We start from the raw sequence: 17,051 nt of genomic DNA on the forward strand, positions 1-17,051 counted from the left end.
ACTGATTCCCATGGCTTGGTCTTATTTGTCTTTTATAAAACCCCCAAGGTCACTTCTTCCACCTCCAGAGTCTCCTTGATGACTGAAAGAGTCATTACTATCCAAACGGTGTTTAAGCCAACCAAATCAGCACCTGAAATAAAACTCACTAACACCTATGATTCGCTGTTTAAATCCAGCAAAGTGCCCGCAATCTGGTATGGACCAGGCCTGACACCTCAAAACTTTTTTAAGCAGGTAGTCCAGACCTTAATTTTGCTATTTGTTTTAGGCAAATATCTAATGGATATTCCAGGAGTGAATTAGTTAATTGGACTGCCAATTTTGAAACAATTTATTTACAAAGCTACAGAATGAAATGAAAAGTACAGAAAATAGAATACCAGATAATTTACCCTATCCAAAAACCAGACTATCTAGACATAAATCATGCTGTTCCAAAAATACTTGAAAGACCCAATAAACATATCCCTTAGCACAAAGAGTAAAAATAAGATAGACCAGGGCTATAAGCTTGAAATTAGAGAGAAAGAGTGTGAGAGAGAGCGAGAAGCTGGCTGGACTTGCCCCAGCCACCTTTCTTCATACACACTGCTGCTGAACTGAATCAAAAACTCTAATCTAAACGAAGGCTAGCTACACAGCTAGCTGGCCACTCCTGTTTAAAAAAAAGTATAATCAAAGACATGAAAGCCTTAGGTTAGAGGCATTATCTATTAGGGGTAAATAAAAAAGGGCCTCAATAAATCTTTCAAACCCAACCTCATTGGAGCCTGGCCAATTACCCCCTCTCCTGAGAAAAAAACTCAAGGGCATAATAACCTTGTAAAAAGACCAAAATTGTAACAGCAGGAATTGGAGAAAATAGATTGGGAAGGCGGTGTGAGGGTAAATGCACATCGGACATGTGAGTGTATTTTATCAGAATTCAGGAACAACCTAAGGATGACAAATAAGGACTGAAAGATTCAGGAACACCGGCTGATAAGAACTATCGAAAATTTTGTCAAAAAGAAAGGAAGCATATGTAAGGGTTTGGAAGCTGAAATAAAACTGGTTCCTTAAAGAATATAAAAGGAGGCAAAAAAGAACTTAAAGAATTTCGAGGGCTAAAATCTTTGACAAATAGAATTCAGGGGAATCACAAAGCATTTTAGACTTTTATTGGCAACAAGAGTGTAGCTAAGGAAAGGGTAGGTCCACTCAAGGTAAAGGGAATGAATTTTTGTGCAGAGCCAGAGATAAGGCATGAGATCTTTACAGAATATTTTACATCAGTATTCACCAAGGAGAAGAACATAGAGGAGAGAAAGATTAGGGAATTCTGGTTGATATCCTGGGCCATGTCAGTATTAAGAACGATGAGGTTTTGGCTATCTTGATAAATGTGAGCTGGTGCATTTTGGGAGGTCAAATGTGAGAAGAAAAATACAGTTAATTGCAGAACCCTTTGAAACATTGATAAATAGAGGGGTCTTGAAAATGGGTAATGTGGTAAACAAGGCAGACATCAGTTGAGACATTGAGGATAAAAGTTGGCAAGTCATGTTGCAGCTGTACAAAACTTCAGTTCTTCCACATTTGGAGTATTGTTTGCGGTTCTGGCTGCTGCACTATAGGAAGGATGTGGTGGCTTTGGACAGGGTGCATCACAGGTTTACCAGGGTGTGGCTTGGATTGGATTGTATTAGTTATAAGGAGAGATTGGACATGTTTGGATTGTTTTCACTAGCATGTCAGAAGATGAGGGGCAATCTAACAGAAGTATGTAATAATGAGATGCACCAAAAGGGTGGATAGTTTAAGCCTTTTTCTAAGGGTGAAAATGTCAAATACTGGTGGCAGGACGGGGTGTGCAGGTTCAAGGTGAGATGGGGAAAGTTTAAAGATGATGTGTGGGCAAGTCTTTTACACAGGGGGTGATAGATCTCTGAACATGATGCTGGGAGGGCTAATAGAAACAGATATGATAGCAACATTTAAAATGCTTTAAACAGATACATGAACAGGTAGGGAATAGAGGGAGACAGGCCATGTGCAGGCAGATGAGATTAGTTTAGAATGACATCATGGTTGCTGCAAATATGATGGGCTGAAGGCCATGTTCCTGTGCAGAACTGTTCTATGTTTGATTGAGTGTTGCATCTGTCGCAATACCTAGTCCAGTTCATGTCTCAGGGAGAGAGAATATTTCTCCTTTTAATGAGTTTGAAGTATTTCAACTTCCAACTCATCTGATGGAAACTGTAGATAACTGTTTAATTTTATTAGTCTGTTCCTGACTTAGCTTCCTTCTGGTACACTATCTCTGACACAATGTCAACTCCTTTCCTTCTTAAAAAAAAACTTCAAAAACTTCACTTCACTTCTTTTCCACCATCCGTGCCCCAACACTTCAGTCTGCCTAACTTCATTATTTCAAACTGCTTTTTTTCCCCCTTCAGACCACTGCTTAATACACGTTACTTCATCAAATAACTTCATAGCAATTCAGAGCTTGATATATGCTTCTCTCTTGGACAACTTCCCAACCCAGACTTGAAAATAAATGTCACAGTTTGGAAGGTCGTCTCCCTCAGCCACCTGGTATATTCCCAATTCCTTCGTCTCCGCCGCATCTGCTCCCAGGAGGACCAATTCCAACACCGCACAGCCCAGATGGCCTCCTTCTTCAAGGACCACAGATTCCCCCCAGACGTGATCGACGATGCCCTCCACCGCATCTCCTCCACTTCCCGCTCCTCCGCCCTTGAGCCCCGCTCCTCCAACCGCCACCAAGACAGAACCCCACTGGTTCTCACCTACCACCCCACCAACCTGCGCATACAACGTATTATCCGCCGCCATTTCCGCCACCTCCAGACGGACCCCACCACCAAGGATATATTTCCCTCCCCTCCCCTATCAGCGTTCCGCAAGGACCACTCCCTTCGTGACTCCCTTGTCAGATCCACACCCCCACCAACCCAACCTCCACCCCCGGCACCTTCCCCTGCAACCGCAGGAAATGTAAAACTTGCGCCCACACCTGCACACTCACTTCCCTCCAAGGCCCCAAGGGATCCTTCCATATCCGCCACAAGTTCACCTGTACCTCCACACACATCATCTATTGCATCCGCTGCACCCGATGTGGCCTCCTCTATATTGGTGAGACAGGCCGCTTACTTGCGGAACGCTTCAGAGAACACCTCTGGGCCGCCCGAACCAACCAACCCAATCACCCCGTGGCTCAACACTTTAACTCCCCCTCCCACTCCACCGAGGACATGCAGGTCCTTGGACTCCTCCACCGGCAGAACACAACTACACGACGGCTGGAGGAGGAGCGCCTCATCTTCCGCCTGGGAACCCTCCAACCACAAGGTATGAATTCAGATTTCTCCAGCTTCCTCATTTCCCCTCCCCCCACCTTGTCTCAGTCGGTTCCCTCAACTCAGCACCGCCCTCCTAACCTGCAATCCTCTTCCTGACCTCTCCGCCCCCACCCCACTCCAGCCTATCACCCTCACCTTGACCTCCTTCCACCTATCCCACCTCCATCACCCCTCCCCCTAGTCCCTCCTCCCTACCTTTTATCTCAGCCTGCTTGGCTCTCTCTCTCTTATTCCTGATGAAGGGCTTATGCTCGAAACGTCGAATTCTCTATTCCTGAGATGCTGCCTAACCTGCTGTGCTTTGACCAGCAACACATTTGCAGCTAGTTCTCTAGAAACTCTGGGGAACTGCCTTTTGCTTAGAGTTATCGGGATTGCAATTTTTAAAAGCTAAATGCTTACACACAAATCCACATGTTAAACTTAGAATTCCAAACAAATAAACTTGCAGTAAACAATATTGAAACTTTCATAAATCTCACAGTTTGATTGTTTTGGAACTCTGATAAAATAACAGAGAAGGGTATTCTGCACCAACTGTAGCATTAGTTTCTGGTAGCAATTTTCTTAATTAGTTTTTGGAAAGAGCACGTGTAAATCAATCTAATGTCCTTTTGTAATTCAGAAGACGGTGAGATTTAGTGCAGTTGCCTCTCAGCAGATGGTTGCAAGCCTGATACCCATTGGGCTTCCTGCCACCTGAGATTGTCTGCCAGTTCTCAGAGTACATTTAATCAATTCTTGTTCAATTATTTGATGGAGGGCCTCATTATGATTCAGTGTTTTTGTAGGGAAAGAAAACACTGGAGATTTGGCATCTCCCATTAAATTCTATTCTAGAACCTGCCTCCTAACCCCTCATCCCCCTCCTAAAAAGCTAATGGAATTGATGGTGATTGTGGAGCAGTTAGTATGCTAACTGGCTCAATGGTTAGCTGGATGGACTTCCATGGAACTAGGTTGAGTAGATGGAATAATCATTAACTATGCTGATGCCAAAGTCAGTATGGAGCAGCGAATTTTCCATTCACCTTTGACTGAAGTTTCTAGATATTCAACTGACCACTGCTCCATGTTCTTAATTCATGCTTCCAGCATATGAAGCTGTGTACCAAGTACATGATGTTTTACATTGTACATTAAAAATTGTTTCTTTGGTGATTAGCTGAGAAAACATGCCATTTTCTTCTTTGAGTGTTGTTCATCCACCATGGTTACTTTTCATATATTTCATCATCAATTGAATACTTCCTACTTTCATTTCTTTAACAAACACAATCTCTCTACACCGATCAAACAATGTCATTCCCAGTCACACCAACTAAACCATTTGAGCAGATCCACTCAGTGGTCTGAGATTAATGGCTAATTGCGAATAGCTTGACTATGAAGCACAAAAGGAATGTGAAAAGCCTTCAGGCCAGAATGCAATCAAGAAGACACACAACAGCAATCAGTGCAGCTTGGCAATATTGCAGCCTGATGACAGCTGAGGGGAACCACACACAATGAAGGAAAAGAAGTCTTATCTCTTCTTAATCACAAAGGGTCATAACCAGCTCTGGCACTGGTTTGATTGATGTCATGATGTTCACAGGTTCTGGCCTTTATCAAAACCCTGGTCAGGTTATAACATAGTCCACATAATCAACAGCATTGTAAACACCATTCTGACTGGACACCAGATCAAGGAAAAAAACATCAATGAGGACAATTTCATTAAGGCCTTTGATTCCTATTTTAATTTAAAGAACCACCCTAAAATAATCCAAGAATAAAAAAGAAACACCAATGCTCACTAGCAAAATTTATTATTTAGTCTTGTTTTTGTATGCTGGGCATACTTAGGTAAGTTCTCATCTTGTCAGGTAGATGCTAGTATTGTTGATGGACTGAACCAGCTTGGTTAAGTCAGTGCAATTAGTTTTGAGAACAGATTATCAAGATATTTGACATAATGTCATCAGGGCCCACAGACATCACAGCATCAGAGCCTTCAGCAGTTTCTTCATATCAGGTAGAGTAAATCACATTAGTTGAAGATTGGCTTCTGTGATACTGGAGACTTTAAAAGACTGAGATAGATCATGCACTCATCACTTCTGGTTGAAGATGGTTGGAAATGCTTCCAACTTGTCTTTTACACGATGCACTTGGCTCTCCCATCATTGGGGATATGGATATTGGTGGAGCCTTGTCCTCCTCCTCCACCATCACCACCACCACCGAGTTGTTTAATTGTTCGCCACCATTCGCAACTAGATATGACAGAATTGCAGAGCTTAGATCTGATTTGATGGTAATGGAATTACTTTGTTATATCTACCACTTGCTGCTTAAACAGTTTGACACAAATATTTAATTATTGTAGCTTCACCACCTAGACACCTCTCTTTCTGATACATCAGCACACCCTCTTCATTGAGCTAAAGTTGATCCCCTGGCTTGGTAGCAATAGTAGGGCTTTGCCAGATCATGTAATTGTGGTTGAATACAAATGTTCTGTTGCTGATGGCCCAATGTTGCTTCATGAATGCCCAGTTTTGAGTTCCTAAATCTGGCCTGTTGAACATGTGGAGGATGCCAAATAAAATAATGAGTTGTACTCTGAAGCTAGGATATCTTCACCACTAATGACCATGTGCTGGTTACTTCTACTGATATATGGATAGATGCATCTGTAACAAATGGATTGGTAATGATTCTGGATCAGTGGTTTTGGAAGAGCACAGCACTTCAGGCAGCATCCAACGAGCAGCAAAATAGATGTTTCAAGCAAAAGCCCTTCAATAGGAATAAAAGGCAGTGAGCCAGAAGTGTGGAGAGATAAGCTAGAGGAGGGTAGGGGTGGGGAAGAGAGTAGCATAGAGTACAATGGGTGAGTGGAGGAGGTGGAAAAGGACAAGTCATGGGGACAGTGCTGAGCTGGAAGTTTGGAACTGGGGGAAGGGGAAATGAGGAAACTGTTGAAGTCCACATGGATGCTCTGGGGCTGAAGTGTTATCAAACAGGTTTTTCCACTCTTATTGTTCCCCAATTATTGGCTGCAGAGCCAGTTGCTAACAAGCCACTCAATAACAGACATTGTTATAACAGTCTGCACACACGTGCACATTGCAGGAGACTGCTGTGTGTAGCATCCTCCACACAGATCGCTGAGAAAAAAAGGGGAGGACTCCCACAGAGCACTCCTGGTTATAATATTTTATTAAACAATACAGTTTACAAGATAACTGACATTACAGCTGTATACAGAAACAACAATTTTACAAGGGGGAAAACAGCAAAGCCGGGCCAAAATTCCTACAGTTATCACTACAAAACAGTAAAATGACATTTATACAAACTAAATTACAAGTGCATACAATACAGACCAACTCAGCAAGACCCCAGCCCTCCTACATTCTGGCCACTCAAAGGTAGCCCACCCCTATCACTTCTAGTTCTGTCCTCCCATGTCCCTTCCAGTTGAGCACCTTAACACTTTGCAACCATTTCTAGGGCAGCCTGTCCTGCTTCCCAGCACCCTCCAGACCAATGCAGGTGAGTGGTGTTGTTGGGGGCAGAAGTAGTGGCAAACATGGCAGTAGGGGGTGGAAATCACTGAATTAGTGATGAGGCGGGGGAGAAGTGATGTCATGTGTTGCATGAGGAATTGAGGGGTGGAAGTGGCTGTGGGAGCAGCCATACCAGCTGCATGGCTAATGGCATCTGAGCAGTTTGAAGCCAGGGGAATCTACTGGAATGTTTGGGAGTGCTGATTATGGAGGTGGGTAGATAAAGTTTGTTGTACTTAGTTTGATGTTTGAGATGGAGTTGAAATACTTTGTATGAATGGAGGATGTAATACAGGAGGGACCCTTTGCAATTATGAGTGAGTGTGGCCCTCAACTGAGGCAGGGCTGACTGTAGAGAGGTTAGGTGCCAATACATTGCTGCAAACATGGAGTGGAGGATCTTGGAGAACTGTTGGTGTTTTTGAATCTGTAGTCTGTACTGTTTGTCCTGTTCAGGTCCGAACTTCGTGTGGGATGAGTTGGTTATGGAGGCAGGCACTGAGGAAGCAAATGTGGCTGTGGTAGTGAGTTTGTTTCAGGACATGGTTGAAGAGCTTCCAGGCAGAAGAAGTGACCTGGGAGTTGCAGTGGGAGAGGGACTCATTCTCGAGATGGAAAGCTCCAAGGCAGGCATCCTTGCAAGAGGATTTGCAGTAGGGTTAAAATCAGCTAGGTAAGAACAATGACTGCAGATGCTGGAAACCAGATTATGGATTAGTGGTACTGGAAGACCACAGTTCAGGCAGCATGTTGAAGAGCACAGCATCTCCCCCATCCCCACTCCAACCACCCACCCTCAACATGCAGCCCTCCAATCCTGACCTCACCATCAAGCCAGCAGATAAAGAAGGGTGTAATGGTAGTCTGTCACACTGACCACTACACCACTGAAGCCAAATGCCAACTTGAAGACAACTCTTCCTACTGCCCCCTCAATCATGACCCCACACACCCCCTCACCAAACCATCTCCCAGACCATACAGAACCACATCACCTCAGGAGATCTCCCACCCACAGCTTTCAATCGCAGTCCAGGAACCCTGCACTGCCTGGTTTTACCTCCTTCCCAAGAGCCACAAGCCTGACCAACCTGGCTGACCCATTGTCTCAGCATGCTCCTGCCCCACTGAACTCCTATCTACCTGGACACTGTCCTATCCCCTAGTCCAGGAACTCCCACATACATTTGAGACACCACCCACACCCTCCACCTCCAAGGAGGTCTGTTTCCCTGGCCCCCAGCACCTCATCTCCACCATGGATATCCAATCCCTCCACACCTCCATCTGCCATGACAGTGCCTCCAAGCCCTCAGTTTCCTCCAATCAAAATCCAACAGTACCCTTCCACCAACATTTGTTTGGCCAAACTGGTCCTCACCTTAATTTTTCCTTTGAATCCTCCCACTGAGACCAAAGGGGTAGGCATGGGCACCTTTATGGGCCCCAGCTATGCTGGTCTTTGTTGGCTATGTAGAAGAGAATCTTCTACAATTACACTGGCACCACTCCACCTCTTCCTCCACTGACTGTATTGACACCACCATGAGGGGAATCTAAATCACCTGGTTATATTTTAAACCAATTATAAAACAATTTACAAAAACAGTTAACATTTACAGTTGTATACAATTTCACAAGGGAGAGGAGCAAAGCTAGGCCCCAAATCCTACTGTTCAACTGTTTACAGGTAAGACGACAAACCACAAATTCCAGTTTCAAATATAAAGACAGCAAAAAATGACCTTAAAACATAAGACAATCCAGTTACATTAAAAAATTGCAGACAATACAGACCCAGCAAGCCCCCATCCCTCCCACTATCCAGCTTGAATCACCATGCCCCTTCCAGTTCAGTCTGCCCTGACAGCTTTCAACCACCTCTAGGACAGCCTGCCCCAGTACCCACCCAGGGGGACAGCACTGAGGATGGTTAATCCACCTTCTGGCTCTCAGTCTGCCCTGATGTACCATTGGGCTCACCTAGTCAGTGCACCATCCAGCCAGTGAGTTATCCTGGCACACCCTCCGGCCACCTCTAGGACAGCCTGTCCCCTTCCCTGGAATGGGAGGGTGCAGGGTAGCCCACAAGCCTTCTGGATCTCAACCTGTCCCTATGCACCTGGTGCTTAGCTACTGACCTTTCAACCACCTCTAGGACAGCCCATCCCAAATACCCCTTCTGAGCACTGTCTTCCCAAGAACAGTCTACCCACCATTGGCTCGTGTGGCAACTGGCATCAGGGTGGCCTACCCACCCTCTAGCTTTCAGGATAGCCTACCAACCTTCAGGTTCACAGGATGGCCTACCCACCCTCAAGCTCTCAGGGTGAGATTTTTCAGGATGACCCTAAGCCTCCTAGCTCAGTTAAGGCCTGCCAGACCCAGGGACACAATCCAGTACAAGTGATGGACCCAAACACCATAAAACAGTTAATTACATAAAAACAAAGTCCTTTCTGGTCCACATTCCAATATATTTTGAAGGCTCTATATATATATATATATATATATATATATATATATATATATATATATATATATATATATATATATATATATATATATATATATATATATAGAATCCATTCCCAGAAATGGAGTCCACTCCAGGTTTTGAGGTGCATGGTCCAAAATGGAGTCCACTCCTGAAGGCAAGGAATGCACAGCACAGGTGTTCCATCTCCATGGAGTCCTAGCCTGGCCTTGGAAAACCAGGCCCACTCACAGGAACAGTACATTATAAAAGATGCAGTTAATTCACAGGGGTTTGGTCCACTCCCAAACTCTAGGATACAGCAAGTGCTCACCTCCTAGCACACAGGTGTTCAATCTTAGTCTCTTCATTCCTGAAGGGCTCATGCCCAAAACATTGATTCTCCTGCTCCTTGGATGCTGCCTGATCTGCTGCACTTTTCCAGCAACACTTTCAGCTCTGATCTCCAGCATCTGCAGTCCTCACTTTCTCCTAGAAGATTTTTCCAATCTTCAGAGGCCCACTCCCAGGGCTAGGCCTCCCCACAGGAACAGGTCCTCTGGTGACATGTCTTCCACAAGGACTCAGTCCAAACACCAAAAAGTGATGATTCCAGAAACAAAAAACTAGAGTCCAAGGGCTAAGCCCTACCACGAAATTAACATGGTCCTTTACTCAAAAAAAAGAGCTACACCCAAAACACATTGTTAAACTCCTGATGTGCACAATCAGTCCTCACTAAAAGGAATGCCAGTTAACAAACTGGCTAAATAATTCAACCAGTTCAAGAATCAGGTTTCCACCCCAGGAAATAAAAGCAGAAGCCAACTGCAACAGTAACATACTGCCTATAAACACCAGCCAGCACGGAGTCAGTCCCTTAAAAAGGAGGGAATCTAAATCTCCTGGTAATATTTTTTCTCTTCCTTTCTCAAGAGGTGGGGCAGCTGGTTCAGGGATCTCCTGGTTATATATTGTTAGACGTAAAAAATTCAGCTCAAGACAAATTCAGGAAAACAGTTTATTAGCAATTAGCAAGTCTGCAGAGTTGGGTACCCCTCAAAGAAAGGGACCCTGATCGTTACAAAGCATCCCCTGATATACCCTTAAACTCCACCCCCTGTTGAGTCAGGTGATTCTCAATCTCGAGCAACCGGTACTTTTCCATTACTTGTTTACCCCAATCTTGCAAGTGCAGCTGGACACATTTCCCCCTCAAGTGTTTACAATCTTCCCAGGCAGCTGACAACCACCCATTGTCCACCTCAAGTTGTTTCTCAACGTTTGTCCCTCGTTATCAGTCACGAGGTTCGTTTTCGGCCTTGTGGTTTTGCTGTCTGGACTTGTTTTTGCTATGTGTAAGGTCGCCCATCGTCTGGTTTGTTATCTGTCAAGGGGTTTCATTATTCTGCTATCTAGCTGCTTGTTTTCTGACTTCTGCTGACCTGGTGGTCTTGCTTCGAAACAGCTGCAACTTGTTTACTACTTCAGCCATCTACTATGTGTTAGTGCTGCTGCTATAGCTAAGTTAGTCAATTTCATATGTCGGCCATTTTCTTTTGGTCACCTTCTTGCCCCTTATACTTATGCACATCTTGAATCATTGCTCCAACTCTCATATTTTATTAAACAAGTTACAAAACAGTTTACAAAAAAACATTTACAGCTGTAAAAGACAATTTTACAAGGGAAAGGAGCAGCAAAGCTAGGCCCCAAACCCTACCATTCAAACATTTTACAGGGAGATGAGGACAAACCTCAAATCCCAGTTCCACATATGACAAGACAGTGACAATGACATTTGTACATTAAACAATACAGTTACATACAGAAGTGCAGACAATACAGAGCCAGCAAGCCCCCACCCCTCCCACCTTTCGACCACTAAGGCAGCCCGCCCCTACCCACCTTCCGGTTCAGTCCACCCTGACAACTTTCGACCTCTAGGACAGCCCACCCCAGTACCTGCCCAGGGTGACAGCGCCGAGGATGGCTACCCACCTTCTGGCTCTCGGTCTGCCCCTATGTACCATTGGGCTCTCACCCACCCCGTTGCACCTCTGACCAGTGGGCTATCCTAGCACACCTTTCGACCACCTCTAGGGCAACCCATCCCCTTCCCTGGGACGACGCATGCAGGGTAGCCCACAAGCCTTCCGGATCTCAGCCCGCCCCTACACACCTTCTGGCTCTCGGCTGCTCTGACACCTTTTGACCACCTCTAGGACAGCCCGTCCCGATTACCCCTTATCGGGACGACGGCACTCAGAACAGCCTACCCACCATCTGGCTCTCAGGGTGACTGGCATCAGGGTGGCCTACCCACCCTTTGGCTTTCAGTACAGCCTACTAACCTTCAGGTTCACAGGATGGCCTACCTACCTTCCAGCTCTCAGGGCGACGCAGGAGCCTCCCAGCTCACGACAAGGCCTGCCAGACCCAGGGACACAAGACAGTGCAGGTGATAGATCCAGGAAACAATACAGTTAGTTACCACACCAATAAAGGACAGAATCTTTCTGGTACACAGTCCAAATCTATACATAGAGTCTTCAAGATATAGAATCCATTGCCAGGAAGAGTCCACTCCAGTATATGACATCCATGGTCAGATATAGAGTCCGCTCCAAACTGCGGAGTCTATTACAAAAACAGAGTCCATAACAAAGGGCAGAGTCCACTCTTGAAGGCAGCAAATGCACACCCCACAGTTGTTTAGACTCCAGAGTCCTAGCACAGCCTTTGAAAACCAGGCCCACTCACAGGAACAGTACATTATACAGGTGCAGTTAACTCACAGCAGTTTGGTCCACTCCTGAGGGAAAGGTGTTCTCCCAAACTCCAGCATACAGCAACTGCTCACCTCCCAGTACACACACAGGTGTTCAATCTTCAGAGGCCAATTCCCAGGGCTAGGCCTCCCCACAGGAACAGCTCCTCTGGTCAAATGTATGTCTTCCACAGGGCTCAGTCCAAACACCAATACAAAGTGAAGACACATACACAAAGCAAAGAAAACTACAGTCCAAGGGCTAAGCCCAACCATAAAAGTAACATTCTCTTTTTTTGAGAAAAGGACAAAGAGGAGAAAAGAGTAACACAGGCTGTAACCAGCCAGTGAAACAACAATCCCCAAATGAGAACTGAGTTACACCTGAAACACATGATGTGCATCAGGAGTTTAACAATCAGTCCTCACTAAAAGGAATGTCAGTTAACAAACTGGCTAAATAATTCAGCCAGTTCAGGAATCAGGTTCCTCCTCACCAAAAAAGGCAGAAACTAACAGTAACATACTGATTGTAACATCAGCCAGCATAGAGTCAGTCCCTTAAACCGAGGGGAACCTAACTCTCCTGGTAATATATTTATTTTTTCTTCTTCCTTTCTCTCTCAAGATGTAGGGCAGCTGGTTCAGGGATCTCCTGGTTATATTTTTTTTATTTTATTAAACAAATTACAAAACAGTTTACAATAAACATTTACAGCTATAAAAGAGACAGCAATTTTACAAGGGAGAGGAGCAGCAAAGCTAGGCCCCAAATCCTACTGTTCAACCATTTTACAGAGAATGAGGACAAACCTCAAATCCCAGTTCCACATTTAACAAGACAGTGACAATGACATTTGTACATTAAACAAAACTTACATACAGAAGTGCAGACAATACAGACCCAGCAAGCCCCCACCCCTCCCACCTTCCGACCACTCTAAGGCAGCCCGCCCCTACCCACCTTCCAGTTCAGTCCACCCTGTGCCCCTTCCAGTTCTCGGTCCGCCCTCACACACCTTTCGACCACCTCTAGGACAGCCCACCCTGGTACCCACCCAGGGTGACAGCGGTTTGGACGGCCTACCCACCTTCACTAACCACCCTCAGCACCTTTCGACCACCTCTAGGACAGCCCACCCTGGTACCCACCCAGGGTGACAGCGGTTTGGACGGCCTACCCACCTTCACTAACCACCCTCAGCACCTTTCGACCACCTCTAGGACAGCCCGTCCCGATTACCCCTTATCAGGACGACAGCGCTCAGAGTAACCTACTTACCATCTGGCTCTCAGGGTGACTGGCATCAGGGTGGCCTACCCACCCTTTGGCTTTCAGGACAGCCTACCAACCTTCAGGTTTGCAGGATGGCCTACCCACCTTCCAGCTCTCAGGGTGACAGCTTTCAGGGTGACGCATGAGCCTCCCAACTCACAACAAGGCCTGCCAGACCCAGGGACACAAGACTGTGCAGGTGATAGATACAGGAAACACCACAATAAAAATAAGAGTCCTTTCTGGTACACAGTCCAAATTCATACATTAGAGTCTTCAAGATATAGTATCCATTGCCAGGAAGAGTCCACTCCAGTATACGACATATATGGTCAGAAATGAGTCCGCCCCAAATTGCAGAGTCAGTTACTAAAAACAGAGTCCACAACCAAGGGCAGAGTCCACTCTTGAAGACAGCAAATGCACACCACACAGGTGTTCAGTCTCCACAGAGTCCTGGCCCAGCCTTGGATAACCAGGCCCACTCACAGGAACAGTACATTGTACAGGTGCAGTTAACTCACAGCAGTTTGGTCCACTCTTGAGGGAAAGGTCTTCTCCCAAACTCCAGCATACAGCAACTGCTCACCTCCCAGCACACAGTGTTCAATCTTCAGAGGCCCAGTCCCAGGGCTAGGCCTCCCCACAGGAACAGCTCCTCTGGTAGAATGTATGTCTTCCACAGGGCTCAGTCCAATCACCAATTAAAAAGTGAAAATACTTACAAAAAGCAAAGAAAACTACAGTCCAAGGGCTAAGCCCTACCATAAAAGTAATATTGTCCTTTTCTCAAAAAAAGGAGTAAAGAGAAAAGAGTAACACAGGCTATAACCAGCCAGTGAAACAACAATCCCCTAATGAGAACTGAGTTACACCTGAAACACATTCTGTGCATCAGGAGTTTAACAATCAGTCCTCACTAAAAGGAATGCCAGTTAACAAATTGGCTAAATAATTCAGCCAGTTCAGGAATCCAGTTTCCCCTTCCAGAAAAAAAAAAGCAGAAACTAACAGTAACATACTGACTGTAACACCAACCAGCATAGAGTCAGTCCCTTAAACCGAGGGGAATCTAACTCTCCGGGTAATATATTTATTTTTTTTTCTCTCTCAAGATATAGGACAGCTGGTTCAGGGATCTCCTGGTTATATCAGTCAGCCAGAACTTTCCTGATTGGCCCAGGTTAACAACCCCAATCAAGGAGCTCATAGTCAATGAGATTTACCTGGTTCCAATTACAATTGCTGCCCCCCATCCCCAAGTCTGGGGATGTAGGCCTGGTCTTTCTCTTGTAGCTTTTCCTGAGACGCTTTCAGCCCAGGTCTAGTTCCTTTGATTCTGACTCTGGCATGGGCAGGTGTACCAGACTGCAGCCTGCTTCTTTGTGTTCAGAGTGCCGCAGAAGAGTTTCCTCCTTGTCTTCTGGTAGTAATGGTATTGAGGCTGCATTCATCTCAGACTCTGAGGTTTGCTCAACACTAGAAGGAGGGGGAGAACCTAGAGTTTTTGACAGGCCTTCAGGCTGCTCTGAAGGGCCAGGTACGTTTTGCTCCTGCCCCATTTTCAAGGTAACAGCTTTCAGCAGATCCACATGTTTCTTTCAGGGCAGCCTCACTTACCTGAACTTTGTAAGTAACACGACCTGACCTTACATCACCCTTGCCTTGTACCTCTACAAGGCCATTTCCATGGTTTTGGCATCAAACTGGTCCCTGAATTAAATTGTTTCTCTCACCTAGAGGCAGCATGTCGCCCGTATTGGTGTTCTTGCTGTCATTTCACCCTCCCCCCTCCCAGGTCTGGGATTATCAGGTTTAATCTTCTCCCCATTAACACCTCTGCTGGAGCTATTCCTGTTGTTGCATGTGGGATGGTTCTATAATCAAACAGGAACTGGGACAGTTTGGAATCGAGTGAAGCTGCAGGCTGCTTCTATAGGCCTACCTTCAACATTTAGACAGCTCTTTCCACCAGACCATTGGACGATGGATGGTATGGAGCTGTCCTTATGTGCTGAACACCATTTGACTTTTGAAATGTCTGAATTCCCTTCAAGTAAATGATGTCCCATTGTCCATGACCAACACTCTGGGGAGTCCATGTATCGCAAACAATGCTCACAGCTTCTCAGTCATTATTCCTGAGTTTATTGAACAAACTTTATGCATGTCCAACCACTTTTAATGAGAATCCACAATGACCAGGCACTTTGTGCCCTTGAAAAGACCAGCACAGTCGACATATAACCGAGTCCAGAGTTACCCAGCCAATCTCACAAATGTGGAGGTGCCGCCAGTGGCAATTTTTGACTTGGTACAAACTTAAGGATTGTAGTCCTCAGCGAATCTTGTTAAAGACAGGTTTGGCAATCACAAATACGGCTGCACTGGTATCGACCTCCATGGGAACTGGCTAACAATTTAACCCAGTATTAATTTTAATGAGTTTCAATTTGGATGTTGCTAAGCAATTTAATTGTTCCAACCCACGTGGTATGGGGACTTTCCAGGACGTGCACTCTCCTGGCTACCAGCCTGTGAATTTTACTATCAAGTGAAGCCTTATTGGACTCTTTTGCTGTCTAGAGTCTGCAAACCACATGGGTCTCATGGTGGCTCAGTGGTTAGCACTGCTGCCTCACAGCACCAAGGACCCAGGTTTGATTCCAGCCTCGGGCGACTGTCTTTGTGGAGTTTGCATTTCTGCCTGTGTCTGTGTGGGTTTCCTTTGGGTGCTCTGGTTTCCTCCCACAATCCAAAGATATGTAGGTTAGATGGATTGGCCATGTTAAATTGTCCATAAGGATGTGTAGGATGGGTGTATTAGTCAAGGGGAAATGCAGAGTAATAGTGTAAGGGGGAATGGGTCTGGATGGACCCAGATCCTGAAGACCTTTTTAGCAGCTTGGCTTTGTAGTGGGTTTCTGCTGTGGGCTGCCCAAGGATATGCCCTGCACAAGGCTTTGCAGTTGTTTACACTCAAGTCTTGTTCCCAAGCTCAATCAGAGAGGTGAGGGTGTCCACCTCTGTTGGGATGCCCTGCAGCTCCCACCCTCCACTTGCCTCACTTTGTAATGACACCAGTTTTACTGCTGTTTGAAGTCCAGTTGGACTTGAGCTAGTAGCCACTTCTGCATGATTATATCATTGTTCCCACATACAAAATGGTCTCTCAGCATCTCATTCAGGTTAACCCAAAACCTCATGTGGTGCACTCACACAGGGCCATTTCTATGGTTCCAGCACCAAATGTGGTCCCCCAAATGTGTCTCTCTCGCTCAGAGGAAGCATATGGCCAACATTGGCATTACTGCTGTTGTTTCACCCGACCATAAGACCATAAGACATAGGAGTGGAAGTAAGGCCATTCAGCCCATCGAGTCCACTCCGCCATTCAATCATGGCTGATGGGCATTTCAACTCCACTTACCAGCGTTCTCCCCGTAGCCCTTAATTCCTCGAGACAACAAGAATCTATCAATCTCGGCCTTGAAGACATTTAGCGTCCCGGCCTCCACTGCACTCCGTGGCAATGAATTCCACAGGCCCACCACTCTCTGGCTGAAGAAATGTCTCCGTATTTCTGTTCTGAATT

Source organism: Hemiscyllium ocellatum, chromosome 1, assembly GCF_020745735.1.
Source record: "Hemiscyllium ocellatum isolate sHemOce1 chromosome 1, sHemOce1.pat.X.cur, whole genome shotgun sequence".
NCBI lineage: Eukaryota > Metazoa > Chordata > Chondrichthyes > Orectolobiformes > Hemiscylliidae > Hemiscyllium > Hemiscyllium ocellatum.